This window comes from Dreissena polymorpha, chromosome 3, assembly GCF_020536995.1.
Source record: "Dreissena polymorpha isolate Duluth1 chromosome 3, UMN_Dpol_1.0, whole genome shotgun sequence".
Classification (NCBI taxonomy): domain Eukaryota; kingdom Metazoa; phylum Mollusca; class Bivalvia; order Myida; family Dreissenidae; genus Dreissena; species Dreissena polymorpha.
In genome coordinates this window covers 57809276-57832180 of record NC_068357.1, presented here as the reverse complement: position 1 = coordinate 57832180, position 22905 = coordinate 57809276, and the positions used below count along the sequence as shown (strand labels likewise).

At 36.5% G+C, this 22905-nt stretch overlaps 1 long non-coding RNA gene across 7 annotated transcripts; it reads right to left on the bottom strand.

Moving 5' to 3' along the window:
• Positions 1-9880: 9880 nt before the first annotated feature.
• Positions 9881-22251, bottom strand: LOC127874307 (uncharacterized). 7 transcript variants are annotated; one of them, XR_008046807.1, is made up of 8 exons: positions 22140-22251; positions 20412-20462; positions 19567-19628; positions 17829-17890; positions 16995-17056; positions 14422-14483; positions 11849-11910; positions 9881-10172 (listed from the first exon to the last, which is right to left on the bottom strand). It is a non-coding gene; the product is annotated as an uncharacterized LOC127874307 (long non-coding RNA). The 7 variants fall into 7 exon arrangements; XR_008046802.1 differs by having other exon boundaries at positions 17840-17890; XR_008046804.1 differs by lacking the exon at positions 17829-17890 and having other exon boundaries at positions 20401-20462.
• Between the last annotated feature and the right edge of the window lie 654 nt (positions 22252-22905).

Sequence of the window (22905 nt, the reverse complement as noted above, 5' to 3'; positions counted from 1 at the left end):
AGAGAACGTTTATTTCAACAAAAACATATACATATATACACAATTGAAATAGACCTTAAAGGACCTTGTTCAACATGATGGTATATCTACATAAATTTACAATTTTGCGACAATCAGTGCTTAAATGTATATCATGATATAATATTCATATCAGTGTATTTACAAATTATCAATATATTTACAAATTTGCTAATCGGGTATGTTCATAAAAAACGTACAAACAAAAATATGGTATGTATATGCAAACTACCTTTATTTATATAGAATTTCATTCTAAAGAATTACATCATATTCACATGCAAATTTAATATTACAGCACTTCTAAATCCTTAATGTTTGAATTTGTTTCATTTGAGCTTTCAGTCAATTAAATCTCGGGATTACAACAAAATGTTTCTTAAAATACGAACTTTAACACATGTCTATTACTGAAGAATAGCCAATTTCAGGTTATTTCCATTTAATTTTGAGAGTTAAATATATATGAATTTCCATCCACGGACTGACCTACCGAAAGAAAATATAGGAAAGTCTTAGGAGATTTGTTCGTTACATTTTATGATATTCCATTGTTAGGTCATGGGTTTATGGCAATATGAATTTGTGCAGCAAACTCATTTTGAAGGCCCAACCTCAAAAGAATCTTTCTCATTTACAATGATTGTACAAATATGTTCAAGCTACGAATCTTATCACTATGCACAACTGTTTAACACGTACATTTGTTGTCAATCTTTTTCAATAATAAGAAATACTCTTCGCTGTAAGTTTGTTTTGCGTTGGTAGATATTATTTAGTATACAAATTGAGAATCATTTAGATATGGATTACATTATCCTTCTTATGTCATAGAGTGATTGAAAAACATAAGTGCAATAAATCTAATGAAACTTGAATAAGCTATATCATTAATGACCCAGTTATAATCGAAATATGGCGGTTATTAGAAAAACGAGTGCAGAAAGGAAAGCTAACTCTTCCAATCATTCTAATAATAAACGAAAGAGTTTTCTCTCTTTCTAATGATACGTGCGGAATACCCAAAAAAGCTAAGCTAAGATATGGTTTAAGATTTTAAGATTCAAGATTCAAAATAAAATATCGATATCATAATCACCAATTGTATCATTTTGTTGCAATATACTTCACTGAAATAATTTAACTTGCTTCTTCACTCATGCCAATAATGGATCTATCTTTTACATCCATATGATCCTACAACTCTAATATTATACAATATGTATACATCACCATGAGTTAAAAACGATTCTTATTTTATAGATCACTATGTACATAATTTAAATTTGTCTGTAGTCATATGGCACGGACTACTTTGGCTTTATGGTGTCGGATAATTATTTATGTTCATTTTTTTGCAATGCACAGACCCCAGTAACACCGATTGCAATTTTGATATACGGACAAGTTAATCGGGAAACTGATGGTGAAATATAGTTTATACTATACATATGTTCTACTTTTTGCTATTATATTTATTACACCATGACACTTATACAGACACTTGTTGTGTACCAATATGATCTATATTTGCATTTGAATATTTTATATTTAACTATGTTTACCCGTACTAGGTTGTACAATACAATGCTGTAATATCTATTATATCTACGTAAATTCTATAATCATGATGATGCAGGCATAAAACAGTTACCATTTATAAACACATTTTGAAGCTGCAATAAACGATACAAATATTAATGAATTGTATAATGTGCTTTTCTAAATTCGAAGGCTTTGCTTACATATACAGCTAGGTTTCGTAATATTTCACAACTATCATTTGTAATCGGCTCGACAGTTTTAAACATGTTTGGTCTATGACGGTAATACTGCTTAAGATATTTTCCTCGTACGCTATCATATTGCTTACACTCAAAAAGAAAATGAAATTCGTCCTCTAATTTATAACATTTGTTACATAGTCTTTGTTCCCTTGGCGCTCTGTGCCTGTTTCAATATTTAATCTATGTGATGACATTCGTAACTTTGTAAGAGCATTTCTATAGCATTTTACACTTACATGTTTAAGATATGTTTGAAATTCGAAATTTCAAAAAGTATTATAGAATATCGCTCTAGATGAATTTTCCAATCGACTATGCCAATCCTTTCCAATGTCCTTAATACGTTGTTTAAATACACTAATAAACTGACTATTATTTCCAACACTCTGTTGCAGCCATACATGATAGAAACCTAATCTACACAACGTATCTTTAACAAGTGAAGCACAGTTTTGCTTACGTGGGTTGTAATCAATATCATTTAACTTAGCATTGAAAATGCACGACACATATTTTCTATCACTACAGCCAGTGATCTGCAACCAATATTAAACAATACAAACAAGCCTCTGGATATGTTAATCCATTCGGCCAAGATCACCATAAATAAAATCGTTTTGAATGCTACATTTAACACCAAATACAGACTTGCAAAACTTTGTATGCGCACTTTCAATCGGAGTTGCTCGAGCAAAACCCAAAACCTAAAACAGTATTGGTTTAACTATCTTTTCACAGAGATCTAACATATCTGGAACAGCAATATTTACGTAACTGTACAAGTATTTTCTGAGTTGAAATATCGCTTTAAGAGCCTGACCGGACAATGTCTCACGTGATTCCGTGAATGAACCACCCTATGTAAATATAATACATAGATAAGAATACTTATTCACAATTTCTATATGGCTTCCATCATAATAAAAGTTTTAATTACTTGGAAGTCTACCACCCTTTCTAAAAACAAGTACTTTGGTTTTATCTCTATTAACAGTTAATTTCCATCTTTTACTATATGTCGATAAAATATCTAGGTTTTTTTGCAGTTCTTATGCTGAATTTGCAAAACTCACAATGTCGTCGCATACATTAACAGAAAAATCTTAAGAGTACCAATATCAACACCTTCGGCACCTTTTAAGAAAAAATGCATCTTCTATGTCATTTAAATACATAAAAAAGATAAAAGGACTTAAACACTCGCCTTGACGTACTCCTAAAAAGCTTTCAAACATCTCTCCAGTTTCACAATTTAGTTTAACACATGAGCGTACTTGCTTATACATAGATGTGATAACATTAAAAAGCTTACCTCTAATACCCAGTTTGCATAATTTGTACCAAATGTTTGGTCTAACCAAATAATCGAACGCTTTAGAAAATTCAACAAAACACAAAATAAGTGTTTGTTTTGATTAATTATATGGGTAATTAAACCATGTAATACAAAAATAGTGTCCCTAGTTCCAATGTTAGCCCTAAAACCAGCTTGCGCCTTTACATATATATAGTTTTCCTCTGCCCAATGTGCAAGTCTAGTGTTTATAAGTGTTGTAAATAATTTTCCAACAACACTAAGTAATGTTATACCTCTTAAATTCGTGACATTTGACTCACTGCCTTTCTTATAGTTAGGTACAATGTAGCCTTCAATCCAACTTGAAGGGAAATAATTACATTCTAAAATCGCATTGAACAATTTCACAATGCTATCAACTAATACATTTTACCATACACTAAAAATTCATTCATTTAAAATACAATCGGGCCCTTCAAATCGCCCCAATTTTAGTTCTGAAATACCTTTCAATACATCTGCATTTGTAGATCACATATGCAACTGATTAAACATATTTTTAATTCATCTTCGCCAATTCTATTTGTGAAATCAATTACATCTTCGTCTGCTTGAAAAATATACTATCAGGGTTGCTTATAGCTCTACAATATTCAGAAAACGTGTCTAAAGATATACCTTTCGGGCCCTTAGGTGCATTACATTCATTAATGACAGTCATGTATTGTAATGTAAGGGACACAACTCGTATTGTCTTGTTAAAGCATGTAGTCATGAGTAATTTGTATTGAGGTTTATATCTGTGTGAATCTATGAATAAAGTGAGTTGTGAGTTACCCACCATCAAGTTCAGAGTTATTACATGGTGTTAGAATGGTTGTGAATAAATAGCTGAAATACAGAAAACAATAGATGCTAGACATTTATTGATGAAGTTTTAGACCACTAGGAGCAGTATGGCTGCAAAAGGAATTAGAAATTTGCAGGAATTTAATTCAGCAGATGCAGGAGCCGCAGATTGTCGTCATATGAAGACAATGGTATTGCACACATGCTCGCAGAAGATAGATATGATTTGGACACTGTGACAAAATTTGATCATCAATTTGGTGTCCACAACTTTAGAAATATTAAGCGGCAGGAATTTCTGAAGACTAAAAGAGGTCAATTATCTGTAATGGATCACATAGCAGAATTGCAACGAAAAGCTTAGTACTGCCAATATGGAGCGCAAAAGGATGGTTATTTATGTGACATGTTTATTAATGGGACCAACGACAACAAGTGGACCGAAAAGCTCATGAAAATTCCAGCAGACCACTTAAAATTGGAAAGGGTGATTCAAACGTGTCGTCACATCGAACGCTCACATTAAGACTTTGCGAGAACATCCAGCTGTACACGTGGCGCGTCCGGATAAATATGGCAAACGTGGTGCTAAACAAAACAGTTCAAGCAGTATTATGTCATTTTGTCAAAATGCATGCAATTAAAAATTGTCCAGCATTCTACAAAAGATGAGATGTATGTGGTAAAAAAGGACATTTTAAGGCGTCAAGATATTGTAGAGGACGTGCAACAACTCAAGGTCGTTGGCAGCACCGTGTTGGCAGTAGGCCAAGCCCTGGCAATATAAAAATTGTTCAGCATTCTACAAAAGATGCAATGTATGTGGTAAAAAGGGACATTTTAAGGCGTCAAGATATTGTAGAGGACGTGCAACAACTCAAGGTCGTTGGCAGCACCGTGTTGGCAGTAGGCCAAGCCCTGGCTATGGTCGTTGTCGAGCTAACGTTCGTGTTCTCTACACAGAGGAAGACGAACTATCTCATATGTTCGAACAAAATACATCCACACATGATGTTTACACAGTACAACACAATGGCGATGAACGAATAAGAAAGAGTGGACAGTAGACTTGAAGGTCAACAACAAGCATTTGCGTTTGGAGATAGACAGTGGTGCACAATGCAACGTGCTTTCGAGACAAATCGCTGATAATTTTTGTGTGGAATTCCCGATATTAAAGAGTGATGCCCGCATAAATGGTGTAAGCGGAAAGCTGATCAAGGCATTGGGAAAAAGAATTCAGTGATGTTTAGGCGCTCAATTTGGTTGTTTGCCAGGAGAGTATGACATCAAGATCATTGAGACAGTGACACCTCGTTCAGTTCCAGTAGCTATACGGGGTGAATTGAAAGAGCAGTTAGACGATCTTGAGCGATGAAAAATAATAGCAAAACAAACAGAGCCGACAGAATGGGTAAATAGCATGGTGTGCGTGAGAAAAAAGAATGGCAAAGTTCGCAAATGTATTGATCCAACAGATCTGAACAATGCGATCATGCGGGAACACTATCCGATGAACACAATTGATAAAGTTGCAACAAGATTGCATAGAAGCAAATATTTCACTACATTGGATGCGAACATGGGTTATTTTCAGGTGAAATTGACTGAGAAGAGCTCAAGGCTCACAACATTTAACACACCATACGGTCGATACCGATACCTTAGAATGCCAATGGATGCACAGTGTTCAAGTGAAGTGTTCCAGAGAGAAATTGAGAAGCATTTTGGAGCAATGGACGGTGTAGAAATCGTTGTTGACGATATTCTAGTCCATGGAAATACCATAGAGGAACATAATTTAAGGCTTGGAGCTGTACTAAAAAAGCAAGAAGCATTAATTTAAAACTCAACAAAGAGAAGTGTGTTTTTGCGCAGCCTGAAGTGAGTTGAGTTGGTCACATACTGACAGGAGAGGGGCTGAAACCGACAGAGAAACGCATTGCGGCACTAGTAAAAATGAAAGAACCCGAGAACCAGAGTAAATCGCTTACGATACTAGGACTGCTTTCCTATGTTGCTAAAAAACCTGTATTGAGTAAACTGTATGCTCCTCTATGAGACCTTAAAAATAAGAAATTGGAATTGGACAGACGAAGCTAGAGACGCCTTCAAAAGGATCAAGGAAGCGCTGAAGTCAACAGAAGTCTTACGTTACTTTGACGTATCAAAACCGGTTACGTTAACCGTGGACGCATCTATGAGAGGTTTAGGAGCTGCAATAATTCGAAGTAATAGGGTAGTAGCATATGCATCTCGTGCCCTGACATCAGCAGAACAGAAGTATGCTCAAATAGAAAAAGAAATGTTTGCGGTAGTATTCGGCTGCGAGCGATTTCACAAACTACTGTACGGGAATACAAGGATCATAGTGGAATCTGATCATAAACCTCTTGAAAGCATACTGAAAAAACCCATTCATACCGCACAATTACAGATACAAAGAATGATGCTGAAGTTACAGCCATATGAATTCAAGTTGATTCATAAGAAAGGGAATGAAATGGGTCTTGCAGATTGCCTGAGCAGAATGCCATTAAAAAGAGAAACAAACAATGGATGATGAGCTGATGGTACTCGTGGCAGAAACATTTGCATGTACAAATCATAAAAAGATAGCAAATGCAACAGCAGATGATTAACAGCTTCAGATAGTTAAACAAATAATCATATCAGGATGGCCAGAAACGCGCAATGAATTGCAGGATGAAGCAAAACCGTTTTAGGAATTTAGAGACGAATTATCAGTGTACAATGGCGTTTTGTAAAGAGGTCGGCTTGTTTGCATTCCAATGAGTCTCAGATCTGAAACAATGAGTGCTATACACAAGTCACATATTGGAATTTTGAAATGCAAGAGAAGAGCCAAAGAGTTGGTATATTGGCCTGGTATGACTAAGCAAATAGACGATGCAGTAAGCAAATGCAGTGTATATTTGACATACAAAAACAAGCCAGCAAAAGAGACAATGATTATGCAACATTTTCCAGAATTACCATGGAGCAAAGTTGGCAAAGACTTATTTGAAGTCAATGGTTTTCATTACTTCATCATGGTAGATTATAACTCAAACTTCATCGAAGTATTACCTTTGCAACACGATACAAGAACAAGTACAATAGTGAAACAAATGAAAGCTAGCATTGCAAGATATAGCATCATGGATACGCTTGTGAGCGACAACAGTCCACAATTTTCAAGTCAAGAATTGAAACAATTTGTAGATTCATACTACATTTAACATGTGACATCATCTCCACTATATCAGCAATCAAACGGTTTAGCTGTGAAGAATCTTACACAGAAATGCTTTGAGACAGGTGATGATATTTACTTGTGCTTGCTAGAATTGCGTAGAACTCCTCGAGGTGATGTAGTAGGTTCGCCGATGCAGAGGCTAATGGGTCGGAGAGCAAGAACCCTCATACCGATATCGAAAGGACTGCGGAAACCCCAAGCTGACCAAACAGGAAAGATTGCATTAAAATTGAGTGTTTATAGATGCAAACAGACATTCTATTACGACAGGCACGCAAAGGTAAAAGAAGACCTGAAGCCAAATGATTCAGTACGGATTAAAACACCAACAGGATGGAGACCTGCAGAATATGTGCGGAAATCGCCATATCCTCGTTCGCACATCGTTAATGTTGGTGACAGTGGACGTGAGTATCGGCGTAACAGGTCTACGCTAATGAAAACCAAAGAGTCCCCACATGTCATTGAAACACACGATGAAACAATACCAAAATTACCAATAATTTCCAGAGATTTGCAACAGAACGATAGACTAAGAGGATTGTCAATGCGCAACAGAGATTTGTCAAGGAACGACCGGAAATTGCCAACAAACAATAGAGAGTTGCCAAGAAAGCAGCAACCGGTGCAACACCATTCGGCATAGCTGCGAAAGGTTCAGGACGAGCAGTGAAAACATCAAGTTATCTCAAAGATTATGTTTGCTAAAGTGCGGCATGGGAATAATAATCCCGTTACATAATAACTGATGTGAAAAATAGCACAATAAGTCCATGATGTATTATTATATTATATTATGTATTATATATAACATATATATATTATTGTATTATTATCATTGTATTTGCCAATATAGCATGTTATATCAAAATAATTACTCGTTTTGATGTTGTTTGTACACATTTATTATATCATTATCGAAATCTTGGTTAATGTTTTAAGATTCAGTTTTGTTTTTCTCCTAACAACAAAATGTTCATAAAATTATCTTCTCGCGGAAATCCAATACTTCATTACTTTAGGTGTATCTATTTTAATGCCCCCTTCGAAGAAGAGGGGGTATATGGCTTTGCACATGTCGGTCTGTCGGTCTGTCGGTCCGTCCACCAGGTGGTTTCCGGATGATAACTCAAAAACGCTTGGGCCTAGGATCATGAAACTTCATAGGTACGTTGATCATAACTCGCAGATGACCCCTATTGATGTTGAGGTCACTAGGTCAAAGGTCAAGATCACGGTGACCCGAAATAGTAAAATGGTTTCCGGATGATAACTCAAGAACGCGTATGCCTAGGATAATGAAACTTGATAGGTAGATTGATCATGACTCGCAGATGACCCCTATTGATTTTTAGGTCACTTGGTCAAAGGGTAAGGTCACGGTGACCCGAAATAGTAAAATGGTTTCCGGATGATAACTCAAGAACGCTTATGCCTAGGATCATGAAACTTGATAGGTAGATTGACCATGACTCGCAGATGACCCCTATTTATTTCAGGTCAAAGGTCAAGGTCACGGTGACCCAAAATAGTAAAATAGTTTCCGGATGATAACTCAAGAACGCTTATGCCTAGGATCATTAAACTTGATAGGTAGATTGATCATGACTCGCAGATGACCCCAATGGATTTTCAGGTCACTAGGCCAAAGGTCAAGGTCACAGTGACAAAAAACATATTCACACAATGGCTGTCACTACAGCTGAGAGCCCATATGGGGGGCATGCATGTTTACAAACAGCCCTTGTCTAGATTGTTTTCGGTATGATCACAGTTTGTTATCATTTCTTAGCTGAAACCCGACATTTAGTGTATCTGGCATTTGTCATAAAAATATTTTGCCCTGAACAAAGCCTGAATCTGGGTACGGAAAATATACTGAAACGTACACCGGAAATCTAACGATAAATTGGTCGTTCTCGGCTATTTTTTTAACAAATTATTTGTGTTCATATGTATGTCAATATTATGTTTAAAAAAAGCCTATGTATGTTGTTGTTGTTGTTTTATTATCGAAACTCCCGCTCGCATGTTGAGGAAGATTTATTTTTCAAATATAATTTTGTACGTTTTCCTTAGCGCGTTTTACGACAACGGATTTGGGCGGGATAAAACTCGGGTTCAGTCTTAACTGGCCGGGAACGTGTTAGTATATTTTCCGTACCGGGTGTTTTTTAAGTATACTTAAGAGTAGCCGGGGTACATTTAAGTAGTACCCTTGCGGACAATGACCATTCGAGCCCTACTAATAACCCATTAACAAAATAGCACAATTTTGTGTTACGTGATTTAAAAATCGTAGCATCACACAGGAGTAAACACAACGTGAAAACCGGAAACCATGAAAAATATCGTCCTAATTGTCTTTAATGAGCTGTGAATAAATTAAAACTTCTAAAAATTTAAAAACATAAAATTGGACTGCACTTATTTAGTTTTTTTTTCAAGTGGACTAGTTGAAGTAATGATGCCATGAGGAGGGCCGATGTTAAAAATACCATTTTATTAATACTTTTAGTGTGTTTTTTAATGTACAGAAACGTTTATTACAGCATTTTTTGTTCGGGCAATGATCAGCGAATAATGTATTATTTTTCTGTATTAAATATGTAACCATCTGATTGAAATAGCACATATATATATATATAAATGTACGTATTTTGGGGGGTGTTGTGGTTACAATATACCAAAAGATTTCCTACACAAATTCAATGTAAAAGCAATAACTTCAACAAAAAATAAAGTCAAACTTTTGCGCATAGAGACCCCCATAACCATACCTTTTCTTAAAGAGCATTCCAAGCCGCAATGATTTAGACAATAAAAAAGGGGGGTCATGCGTTTTGCAAGAAAGAACTCGATGCGAATCAGCGGTCACTGTTTTACAGCCATCAATTTACCGGGTTCGTACCAGTGGATGAGGGTTTCCCGCCATCTGTCAAAGTCTCATGTAGTCTTTAACCTTCAAGCAAATGAGTGAATTTCTGATAAACATCAATGTTTTCCCTACCACATGCACAAAGAAACATTCTAAAATAAAGTCATGGCAAGTGCCCACACAGAAAATTGTGTCTTCTTATAAATGATGTTCAGGTTTTTAAAGAGTATAGCATTGCACTCCCAAAAGATTTAGTATATTGTAACCTAAAGGAAAAATATGTTCTGAATAAAATGTGTTTTTCTTGCATATTATTATCTTCCTATTTATATTGCACCAATATATTAAGTTTGGCTGGATTATCTGTCCATTTGGCCATTTTAGATCACATTTTCACATGCGGGTGTTTTTGGTCCGAAGAAGGCGATTTAAGGCCTGTTAAAGCTTAAACGTCCCTTTAAGATTTAAAGCTGTTGTGTTCAATATCTGCAACAAAATACCAAAACAAACCATATGGACAGGCACGTGGGGCTTATGCGGGGTGGGGAAAGAATGAACTTGTTAGATATTTTCACTCCAAGCAATTTTGATAATGTCTTTTTTGTGTGTGTTTTTTTTAAATACCCCCAAAAATGTCAATTTCAAAGCAAAAAAATCCAATTTCATCCAAGACAAACAACCAATAAGCAAAAATGAGAGACCAAAGATACTTTGAAGTGTAGAAATCAATGAGCTTCCTATAACTTGTTGTTTCACACTAATAAAAGTGTGAAATCTTGAAAGCGCCTTGTTGCTCGGAGCCCATTTATTTACCATTCGCCAATGATATATTCTAGTATAAAATGCCATGGGTGCCTTTAAACTGCAGCAGATGGTCACTATGCACTGACAGCTGTCATTTAGAGGTTCAAGAGAATACAAAATTTCATATTTCGGGCACAAAATAAGTACTTTTGACTATTTTTATGGTGGCAATCTGGTCAAAATGGGCGTTTATAACTGAGCGAAAGACAAAAATGCTCATTTTGGGGGTTTAGACTGAAAGGAAAGGTTAAAATGAACAAGATACATATATGTTGGAGAGCATTATAAGCTTAGAAATGAAGTTCTATGAAGTAACAGGGGCAGAAAGGCAGCTCAGATCAATGCAGGCTTCCTGAAAGAGGTTCCTAGTACATCTTCTGGGGACACAGCTTCCCGCAGAATTCTCAACACAACAAATATCATTGATCCATGTCACCTTTGTATGCAAAGACAAGCAAATAAAGCCAATACTTCCCTTAAATCACTGAATGAGAGAAGCATGTACCAAATAAAAAACTAAACTGGTTGCTGAAAGTGACACATTTTTTCAAAAAAGATCCCTCTAAGGTAAAAGATGAAGGGGACACTTGCTACAACAATCCTATGTTTAAGTCGGACGCCACATCCTTTCAAGCCGGGACCATGACTGTAAGCATATTGTGAGAAAACAATACCAAACACAAGCTAATTGTAGGGTTACAAGTAGCATATCAACTCAGATGCACTGCATACATGCTTAGGAACAAGGATAAACCTGTTAAGTGCCAACTTCTGCCGCCAACAAAGCACAAGCTTTACGTGTCAGGACGCGGAACTATCCATACAAACTGCACGGGGAATTGCATGACGGCAAGGGTTTGAGTGACCACAAACCTGATTATGACAGTATTTAACACCTTAAGCATCATAAATATGCTTATTTGCTTGTGTACATGATAATAATTTCGCATTATTACCTGTTTTGCCATCAACAACCCTTATCCAGTGGCCCTCGGCTTAGTCGCAGACATTCCTCTACCTGAAAAAGTCAAAATTCCCAATAAAAAATAGATAAAAAATGGCAAAAAACATGCTTTTAAGTATTTTTAGTGTATTTCTATGAATAATATGAAGTAATAAACCTTGTTATGTTCATGATTGTACTAAAAATGAAGGCTGACTCAATAAAGTGTCTGCTCCACTGTCCAAACTGTAAAAATGTCCGCCATTCCATGTCGGTGAAATGGGGCTCTGTTTGAATGTTCATGCTTTATGCACAAGCTATTGTTGCGTTACTGGATCACGGAGTCCCTGGCGTTGAATTCTGACTTCATGTAGCACACTAACGCTACACGGTCAACCAATATGCCTTTGAATTCAAGTCGGAAAGCAATTTAGCCCTTATTTGGGTATATCAGGGTGGGGGGTCAACTTGAAAAACAACTATTCCAGGTCAAATTATCTGAATTCATGCATTTAAGGCACTTATTTTCTTCTCTTTTGTTAAGAAATGACCAAAAATCAGCTTTCCCAGTCATATTTTGCACTTGCAGATGATATTTCATTTTTACCTAAAGCTAGTTTAGGTTACAATATACCAAAAGATTTCCTACACAAATTCAATGTAAAAGCAATAACTTCAACAAAAAATAAAGTCAAACTTTTGCGCATAGAGACCCCCATAACCATACCTTTTCTTAAAGAGCATTCCAAGCCGCAATGATTTAGACAATAAAAAAGGGGGGGTCATGCGTTTTGCAAGAAAGAACTCGATGCGAATCAGCGGTCACTGTTTTACAGCCATCAATTTACCGGGTTCGTACCAGTGGATGAGGGTTTCCCGCCATCTGTCAAAGTCTCATGTAGTCTTTAACCTTCAAGCAAATGAGTGAATTTCTGATAAACATCAATGTTTTCCCTACCACATGCACAAAGAAACATTCTAAAATAAAGTCATGGCAAGTGCCCACACAGAAAATTGTGTCTTCTTATAAATGATGTTCAGGTTTTTAAAGAGTATAGCATTGCACTCCCAAAAGATTTAGTATATTGTAACCTAAAGGAAAAATATGTTCTGAATAAAATGTGTTTTTCTTGCATATTATTATCTTCCTATTTATATTGCACCAATATATTAAGTTTGGCTGGATTATCTGTCCATTTGGCCATTTTAGATCACATTTTCACATGCGGGTGTTTTTGGTCCGAAGAAGGCGATTTAAGGCCTGTTAAAGCTTAAACGTCCCTTTAAGATTTAAAGCTGTTGTGTTCAATATCTGCAACAAAATACCAAAACAAACCATATGGACAGGCACGTGGGGCTTATGCGGGGTGGGGAAAGAATGAACTTGTTAGATATTTTCACTCCAAGCAATTTTGATAATGTCTTTTTTGTGTGTGTTTTTTTTAAATACCCCCAAAAATGTCAATTTCAAAGCAAAAAAATCCAATTTCATCCAAGACAAACAACCAATAAGCAAAAATGAGAGACCAAAGATACTTTGAAGTGTAGAAATCAATGAGCTTCCTATAACTTGTTGTTTCACACTAATAAAAGTGTGAAATCTTGAAAGCGCCTTGTTGCTCGGAGCCCATTTATTTACCATTCGCCAATGATATATTCTAGTATAAAATGCCATGGGTGCCTTTAAACTGCAGCAGATGGTCACTATGCACTGACAGCTGTCATTTAGAGGTTCAAGAGAATACAAAATTTCATATTTCGGGCACAAAATAAGTACTTTTGACTATTTTTATGGTGGCAATCTGGTCAAAATGGGCGTTTATAACTGAGCGAAAGACAAAAATGCTCATTTTGGGGGTTTAGACTGAAAGGAAAGGTTAAAATGAACAAGATACATATATGTTGGAGAGCATTATAAGCTTAGAAATGAAGTTCTATGAAGTAACAGGGGCAGAAAGGCAGCTCAGATCAATGCAGGCTTCCTGAAAGAGGTTCCTAGTACATCTTCTGGGGACACAGCTTCCCGCAGAATTCTCAACACAACAAATATCATTGATCCATGTCACCTTTGTATGCAAAGACAAGCAAATAAAGCCAATACTTCCCTTAAATCACTGAATGAGAGAAGCATGTACCAAATAAAAAACTAAACTGGTTGCTGAAAGTGACACATTTTTTCAAAAAAGATCCCTCTAAGGTAAAAGATGAAGGGGACACTTGCTACAACAATCCTATGTTTAAGTCGGACGCCACATCCTTTCAAGCCGGGACCATGACTGTAAGCATATTGTGAGAAAACAATACCAAACACAAGCTAATTGTAGGGTTACAAGTAGCATATCAACTCAGATGCACTGCATACATGCTTAGGAACAAGGATAAACCTGTTAAGTGCCAACTTCTGCCGCCAACAAAGCACAAGCTTTACGTGTCAGGACGCGGAACTATCCATACAAACTGCACGGGGAATTGCATGACGGCAAGGGTTTGAGTGACCACAAACCTGATTATGACAGTATTTAACACCTTAAGCATCATAAATATGCTTATTTGCTTGTGTACATGATAATAATTTCGCATTATTACCTGTTTTGCCATCAACAACCCTTATCCAGTGGCCCTCGGCTTAGTCGCAGACATTCCTCTACCTGAAAAAGTCAAAATTCCCAATAAAAAATAGATAAAAAATGGCAAAAAACATGCTTTTAAGTATTTTTAGTGTATTTCTATGAATAATATGAAGTAATAAACCTTGTTATGTTCATGATTGTACTAAAAATGAAGGCTGACTCAATAAAGTGTCTGCTCCACTGTCCAAACTGTAAAAATGTCCGCCATTCCATGTCGGTGAAATGGGGCTCTGTTTGAATGTTCATGCTTTATGCACAAGCTATTGTTGCGTTACTGGATCACGGAGTCCCTGGCGTTGAATTCTGACTTCATGTAGCACACTAACGCTACACGGTCAACCAATATGCCTTTGAATTCAAGTCGGAAAGCAATTTAGCCCTTATTTGGGTATATCAGGGTGGGGGGTCAACTTGAAAAACAACTATTCCAGGTCAAATTATCTGAATTCATGCATTTAAGGCACTTATTTTCTTCTCTTTTGTTAAGAAATGACCAAAAATCAGCTTTCCCAGTCATATTTTGCACTTGCAGATGATATTTCATTTTTACCTAAAGCTAGTTTAGGTTACAATATACCAAAAGATTTCCTACACAAATTCAATGTAAAAGCAATAACTTCAACAAAAAATAAAGTCAAACTTTTGCGCATAGAGACCCCCATAACCATACCTTTTCTTAAAGAGCATTCCAAGCCGCAATGATTTAGACAATAAAAAAGGGGGGTCATGCGTTTTGCAAGAAAGAACTCGATGCGAATCAGCGGTCACTGTTTTACAGCCATCAATTTACCGGGTTCGTACCAGTGGATGAGGGTTTCCCGCCATCTGTCAAAGTCTCATGTAGTCTTTAACCTTCAAGCAAATGAGTGAATTTCTGATAAACATCAATGTTTTCCCTACCACATGCACAAAGAAACATTCTAAAATAAAGTCATGGCAAGTGCCCACACAGAAAATTGTGTCTTCTTATAAATGATGTTCAGGTTTTTAAAGAGTATAGCATTGCACTCCCAAAAGATTTAGTATATTGTAACCTAAAGGAAAAATATGTTCTGAATAAAATGTGTTTTTCTTGCATATTATTATCTTCCTATTTATATTGCACCAATATATTAAGTTTGGCTGGATTATCTGTCCATTTGGCCATTTTAGATCACATTTTCACATGCGGGTGTTTTTGGTCCGAAGAAGGCGATTTAAGGCCTGTTAAAGCTTAAACGTCCCTTTAAGATTTAAAGCTGTTGTGTTCAATATCTGCAACAAAATACCAAAACAAACCATATGGACAGGCACGTGGGGCTTATGCGGGGTGGGGAAAGAATGAACTTGTTAGATATTTTCACTCCAAGCAATTTTGATAATGTCTTTTTTGTGTGTGTTTTTTTTAAATACCCCCAAAAATGTCAATTTCAAAGCAAAAAAAATCCAATTTCATCCAAGACAAACAACCAATAAGCAAAAATGAGAGACCAAAGATACTTTGAAGTGTAGAAATCAATGAGCTTCCTATAACTTGTTGTTTCACACTAATAAAAGTGTGAAATCTTGAAAGCGCCTTGTTGCTCGGAGCCCATTTATTTACCATTCGCCAATGATATATTCTAGTATAAAATGCCATGGGTGCCTTTAAACTGCAGCAGATGGTCACTATGCACTGACAGCTGTCATTTAGAGGTTCAAGAGAATACAAAATTTCATATTTCGGGCACAAAATAAGTACTTTTGACTATTTTTATGGTGGCAATCTGGTCAAAATGGGCGTTTATAACTGAGCGAAAGACAAAAATGCTCATTTTGGGGGTTTAGACTGAAAGGAAAGGTTAAAATGAACAAGATACATATATGTTGGAGAGCATTATAAGCTTAGAAATGAAGTTCTATGAAGTAACAGGGGCAGAAAGGCAGCTCAGATCAATGCAGGCTTCCTGAAAGAGGTTCCTAGTACATCTTCTGGGGACACAGCTTCCCGCAGAATTCTCAACACAACAAATATCATTGATCCATGTCACCTTTGTATGCAAAGACAAGCAAATAAAGCCAATACTTCCCTTAAATCACTGAATGAGAGAAGCATGTACCAAATAAAAAACTAAACTGGTTGCTGAAAGTGACACATTTTTTCAAAAAAGATCCCTCTAAGGTAAAAGATGAAGGGGACACTTGCTACAACAATCCTATGTTTAAGTCGGACGCCACATCCTTTCAAGCCGGGACCATGACTGTAAGCATATTGTGAGAAAACAATACCAAACACAAGCTAATTGTAGGGTTACAAGTAGCATATCAACTCAGATGCACTGCATACATGCTTAGGAACAAGGATAAACCTGTTAAGTGCCAACTTCTGCCGCCAACAAAGCACAAGCTTTACGTGTCAGGACGCGGAACTATCCATACAAACTGCACGGGGAATTGCATGACGGCAAGGGTTTGAGTGACCACAAACCTGATTATGACAGTATTTAACACCTTAAGCATCATAAATATGCTTATTTGCTTGTGTACATGATAATAATTTCGCATTATTACCTGTTTTGCCATCAACAACCCTTATCCAGTGGCCCTCGGCTTAGTCGCAGACATTCCTCTACCTGAAAAAGTCAAAATTCCCAATAAAAAATAGATAAAAAATGGCAAAAAACATGCTTTTAAGTATTTTTAGTGTATTTCTATGAATAATATGAAGTAATAAACCTTGTTATGTTCATGATTGTACTAAAAATGAAGGCTGACTCAATAAAGTGTCTGCTCCACTGTCCAAACTGTAAAAATGTCCGCCATTCCATGTCGGTGAAATGGGGCTCTGTTTGAATGTTCATGCTTTATGCACAAGCTATTGTTGCGTTACTGGATCACGGAGTCCCTGGCGTTGAATTCTGACTTCATGTAGCACACTAACGCTACACGGTCAACCAATATGCCTTTGAATTCAAGTCGGAAAGCAATTTAGCCCTTATTTGGGTATATCAGGGTGGGGGGTCAACTTGAAAAACAACTATTCCAGGTCAAATTATCTGAATTCATGCATTTAAGGCACTTATTTTCTTCTCTTTTGTTAAGAAATGACCAAAAATCAGCTTTCCCAGTCATATTTTGCACTTGCAGATGATATTTCATTTTTACCTAAAGCTAGTTTAGGTTACAATATACCAAAAGATTTCCTACACAAATTCAATGTAAAAGCAATAACTTCAACAAAAAATAAAGTCAAACTTTTGCGCATAGAGACCCCCATAACCATACCTTTTCTTAAAGAGCATTCCAAGCCGCAATGATTTAGACAATAAAAAAGGGGGGTCATGCGTTTTGCAAGAAAGAACTCGATGCGAATCAGCGGTCACTGTTTTACAGCCATCAATTTACCGGGTTCGTACCAGTGGATGAGGGTTTCCCGCCATCTGTCAAAGTCTCATGTAGTCTTTAACCTTCAAGCAAATGAGTGAATTTCTGATAAACATCAATGTTTTCCCTACCACATGCACAAAGAAACATTCTAAAATAAAGTCATGGCAAGTGCCCACACAGAAAATTGTGTCTTCTTATAAATGATGTTCAGGTTTTTAAAGAGTATAGCATTGCACTCCCAAAAGATTTAGTATATTGTAACCTAAAGGAAAAATATGTTCTGAATAAAATGTGTTTTTCTTGCATATTATTATCTTCCTATTTATATTGCACCAATATATTAAGTTTGGCTGGATTATCTGTCCATTTGGCCATTTTAGATCACATTTTCACATGCGGGTGTTTTTGGTCCGAAGAAGGCGATTTAAGGCCTGTTAAAGCTTAAACGTCCCTTTAAGATTTAAAGCTGTTGTGTTCAATATCTGCAACAAAATACCAAAACAAACCATATGGACAGGCACGTGGGGCTTATGCGGGGTGGGGAAAGAATGAACTTGTTAGATATTTTCACTCCAAGCAATTTTGATAATGTCTTTTTTGTGTGTGTTTTTTTTAAATACCCCCAAAAATGTCAATTTCAAAGCAAAAAAATCCAATTTCATCCAAGACAAACAACCAATAAGCAAAAATGAGAGACCAAAGATACTTTGAAGTGTAGAAATCAATGAGCTTCCTATAACTTGTTGTTTCACACTAATAAAAGTGTGAAATCTTGAAAGCGCCTTGTTGCTCGGAGCCCATTTATTTACCATTCGCCAATGATATATTCTAGTATAAAATGCCATGGGTGCCTTTAAACTGCAGCAGATGGTCACTATGCACTGACAGCTGTCATTTAGAGGTTCAAGAGAATACAAAATTTCATATTTCGGGCACAAAATAAGTACTTTTGACTATTTTTATGGTGGCAATCTGGTCAAAATGGGCGTTTATAACTGAGCGAAAGACAAAAATGCTCATTTTGGGGGTTTAGACTGAAAGGAAAGGTTAAAATGAACAAGATACATATATGTTGGAGAGCATTATAAGCTTAGAAATGAAGTTCTATGAAGTAACAGGGGCAGAAAGGCAGCTCAGATCAATGCAGGCTTCCTGAAAGAGGTTCCTAGTACATCTTCTGGGGACACAGCTTCCCGCAGAATTCTCAACACAACAAATATCATTGATCCATGTCACCTTTGTATGCAAAGACAAGCAAATAAAGCCAATACTTCCCTTAAATCACTGAATGAGAGAAGCATGTACCAAATAAAAAACTAAACTGGTTGCTGAAAGTGACACATTTTTTCAAAAAAGATCCCTCTAAGGTAAAAGATGAAGGGGACACTTGCTACAACAATCCTATGTTTAAGTCGGACGCCACATCCTTTCAAGCCGGGACCATGACTGTAAGCATATTGTGAGAAAACAATACCAAACACAAGCTAATTGTAGGGTTACAAGTAGCATATCAACTCAGATGCACTGCATACATGCTTAGGAACAAGGATAAACCTGTTAAGTGCCAACTTCTGCCGCCAACAAAGCACAAGCTTTACGTGTCAGGACGCGGAACTATCCATACAAACTGCACGGGGAATTGCATGACGGCAAGGGTTTGAGTGACCACAAACCTGATTATGACAGTATTTAACACCTTAAGCATCATAAATATGCTTATTTGCTTGTGTACATGATAATAATTTCGCATTATTACCTGTTTTGCCATCAACAACCCTTATCCAGTGGCCCTCGGCTTAGTCGCAGACATTCCTCTACCTGAAAAAGTCAAAATTCCCAATAAAAAATAGATAAAAAATGGCAAAAAACATGCTTTTAAGTATTTTTAGTGTATTTCTATGAATAATATGAAGTAATAAACCTTGTTATGTTCATGATTGTACTAAAAATGAAGGCTGACTCAATAAAGTGTCTGCTCCACTGTCCAAACTGTAAAAATGTCCGCCATTCCATGTCGGTGAAATGGGGCTCTGTTTGAATGTTCATGCTTTATGCACAAGCTATTGTTGCGTTACTGGATCACGGAGTCCCTGGCGTTGAATTCTGACTTCATGTAGCACACTAACGCTACACGGTCAACCAATATGCCTTTGAATTCAAGTCGGAAAGCAATTTAGCCCTTATTTGGGTATATCAGGGTGGGGGGTCAACTTGAAAAACAACTATTCCAGGTCAAATTATCTGAATTCATGCATTTAAGGCACTTATTTTCTTCTCTTTTGTTAAGAAATGACCAAAAATCAGCTTTCCCAGTCATATTTTGCACTTGCAGATGATATTTCATTTTTACCTAAAGCTAGTTTAGGTTACAATATACCAAAAGATTTCCTACACAAATTCAATGTAAAAGCAATAACTTCAACAAAAAATAAAGTCAAACTTTTGCGCATAGAGACCCCCATAACCATACCTTTTCTTAAAGAGCATTCCAAGCCGCAATGATTTAGACAATAAAAAAGGGGGGTCATGCGTTTTGCAAGAAAGAACTCGATGCGAATCAGCGGTCACTGTTTTACAGCCATCAATTTACCGGGTTCGTACCAGTGGATGAGGGTTTCCCGCCATCTGTCAAAGTCTCATGTAGTCTTTAACCTTCAAGCAAATGAGTGAATTTCTGATAAACATCAATGTTTTCCCTACCACATGCACAAAGAAACATTCTAAAATAAAGTCATGGCAAGTGCCCACACAGAAAATTGTGTCTTCTTATAAATGATGTTCAGGTTTTTAAAGAGTATAGCATTGCACTCCCAAAAGATTTAGTATATTGTAACCTAAAGGAAAAATATGTTCTGAATAAAATGTGTTTTTCTTGCATATTATTATCTTCCTATTTATATTGCACCAATATATTAAGTTTGGCTGGATTATCTGTCCATTTGGCCATTTTAGATCACATTTTCACATGCGGGTGTTTTTGGTCCGAAGAAGGCGATTTAAGGCCTGTTAAAGCTTAAACGTCCCTTTAAGATTTAAAGCTGTTGTGTTCAATATCTGCAACAAAATACCAAAACAAACCATATGGACAGGCACGTGGGGCTTATGCGGGGTGGGGAAAGAATGAACTTGTTAGATATTTTCACTCCAAGCAATTTTGATAATGTCTTTTTTGTGTGTGTTTTTTTTAAATACCCCCAAAAATGTCAATTTCAAAGCAAAAAAATCCAATTTCATCCAAGACAAACAACCAATAAGCAAAAATGAGAGACCAAAGATACTTTGAAGTGTAGAAATCAATGAGCTTCCTATAACTTGTTGTTTCACACTAATAAAAGTGTGAAATCTTGAAAGCGCCTTGTTGCTCGGAGCCCATTTATTTACCATTCGCCAATGATATATTCTAGTATAAAATGCCATGGGTGCCTTTAAACTGCAGCAGATGGTCACTATGCACTGACAGCTGTCATTTAGAGGTTCAAGAGAATACAAAATTTCATATTTCGGGCACAAAATAAGTACTTTTGACTATTTTTATGGTGGCAATCTGGTCAAAATGGGCGTTTATAACTGAGCGAAAGACAAAAATGCTCATTTTGGGGGTTTAGACTGAAAGGAAAGGTTAAAATGAACAAGATACATATATGTTGGAGAGCATTATAAGCTTAGAAATGAAGTTCTATGAAGTAACAGGGGCAGAAAGGCAGCTCAGATCAATGCAGGCTTCCTGAAAGAGGTTCCTAGTACATCTTCTGGGGACACAGCTTCCCGCAGAATTCTCAACACAACAAATATCATTGATCCATGTCACCTTTGTATGCAAAGACAAGCAAATAAAGCCAATACTTCCCTTAAATCACTGAATGAGAGAAGCATGTACCAAATAAAAAACTAAACTGGTTGCTGAAAGTGACACATTTTTTCAAAAAAGATCCCTCTAAGGTAAAAGATGAAGGGGACACTTGCTACAACAATCCTATGTTTAAGTCGGACGCCACATCCTTTCAAGCCGGGACCATGACTGTAAGCATATTGTGAGAAAACAATACCAAACACAAGCTAATTGTAGGGTTACAAGTAGCATATCAACTCAGATGCACTGCATACATGCTTAGGAACAAGGATAAACCTGTTAAGTGCCAACTTCTGCCGCCAACAAAGCACAAGCTTTACGTGTCAGGACGCGGAACTATCCATACAAACTGCACGGGGAATTGCATGACGGCAAGGGTTTGAGTGACCACAAAACCTGATTATGACAGTATTTAACACCTTAAGCATCATAAATATGCTTATTTGCTTGTGTACATGATAATAATTTCGCATTATTACCTGTTTTGCCATCAACAACCCTTATCCAGTGGCCCTCGGCTTAGTCGCAGACATTCCTCTACCTGAAAAAGTCAAAATTCCCAATAAAAAATAGATAAAAAATGGCAAAAAAACATGCTTTTAAGTATTTTAGTGTAGTTCTATGAATAATATGAAGTAATAACCTTGTTATGTTCATGATTGTACTAAAAATGAAGGCTGACTCAATAAAGTGTCTGCTCCACTGTCCAAACTGTAACAATGTCCGCCATTCCATGTCGGTGAAATGGGGCTCTGTTTGAATGTTCATGCTTTATGCACAAGCTATTGTTGCGTTACTGGATCACGGAGTCCCCTGGCGTTGAATTCTGACTTCATGTAGCACACTAACGCTACACGGTCAACCAATATGCCTTTGAATTCAAGTCGGAAAGCAATTTAGCCTTATTTGGGTATATCAGGGTGGGGGGTCAACTTGAAAAACAACTATTCCAGGTCAAATTATCTGAATTCATGCATTTAAGGCACTTATTTTCTTCTCTTTTGTAAGAAATGACCAAAAATCAGCTTTCCCAGTCATATTTTGCACTTGCAGATGATATTTCATTTTACCTAAAAGTTAGTTTAGGTTACAATATACCAAAAGATTCCTACACAAATTCAATGTAAAAAGCAATAACTCAACAAAAAATAAAGTCAAACTTTTGCGCATAGAGACCCCCATAACCATACCTTTTCTTAAAGAGCATTCCAAGCCGCAATGATTAGATCACATTTTCACATGCGG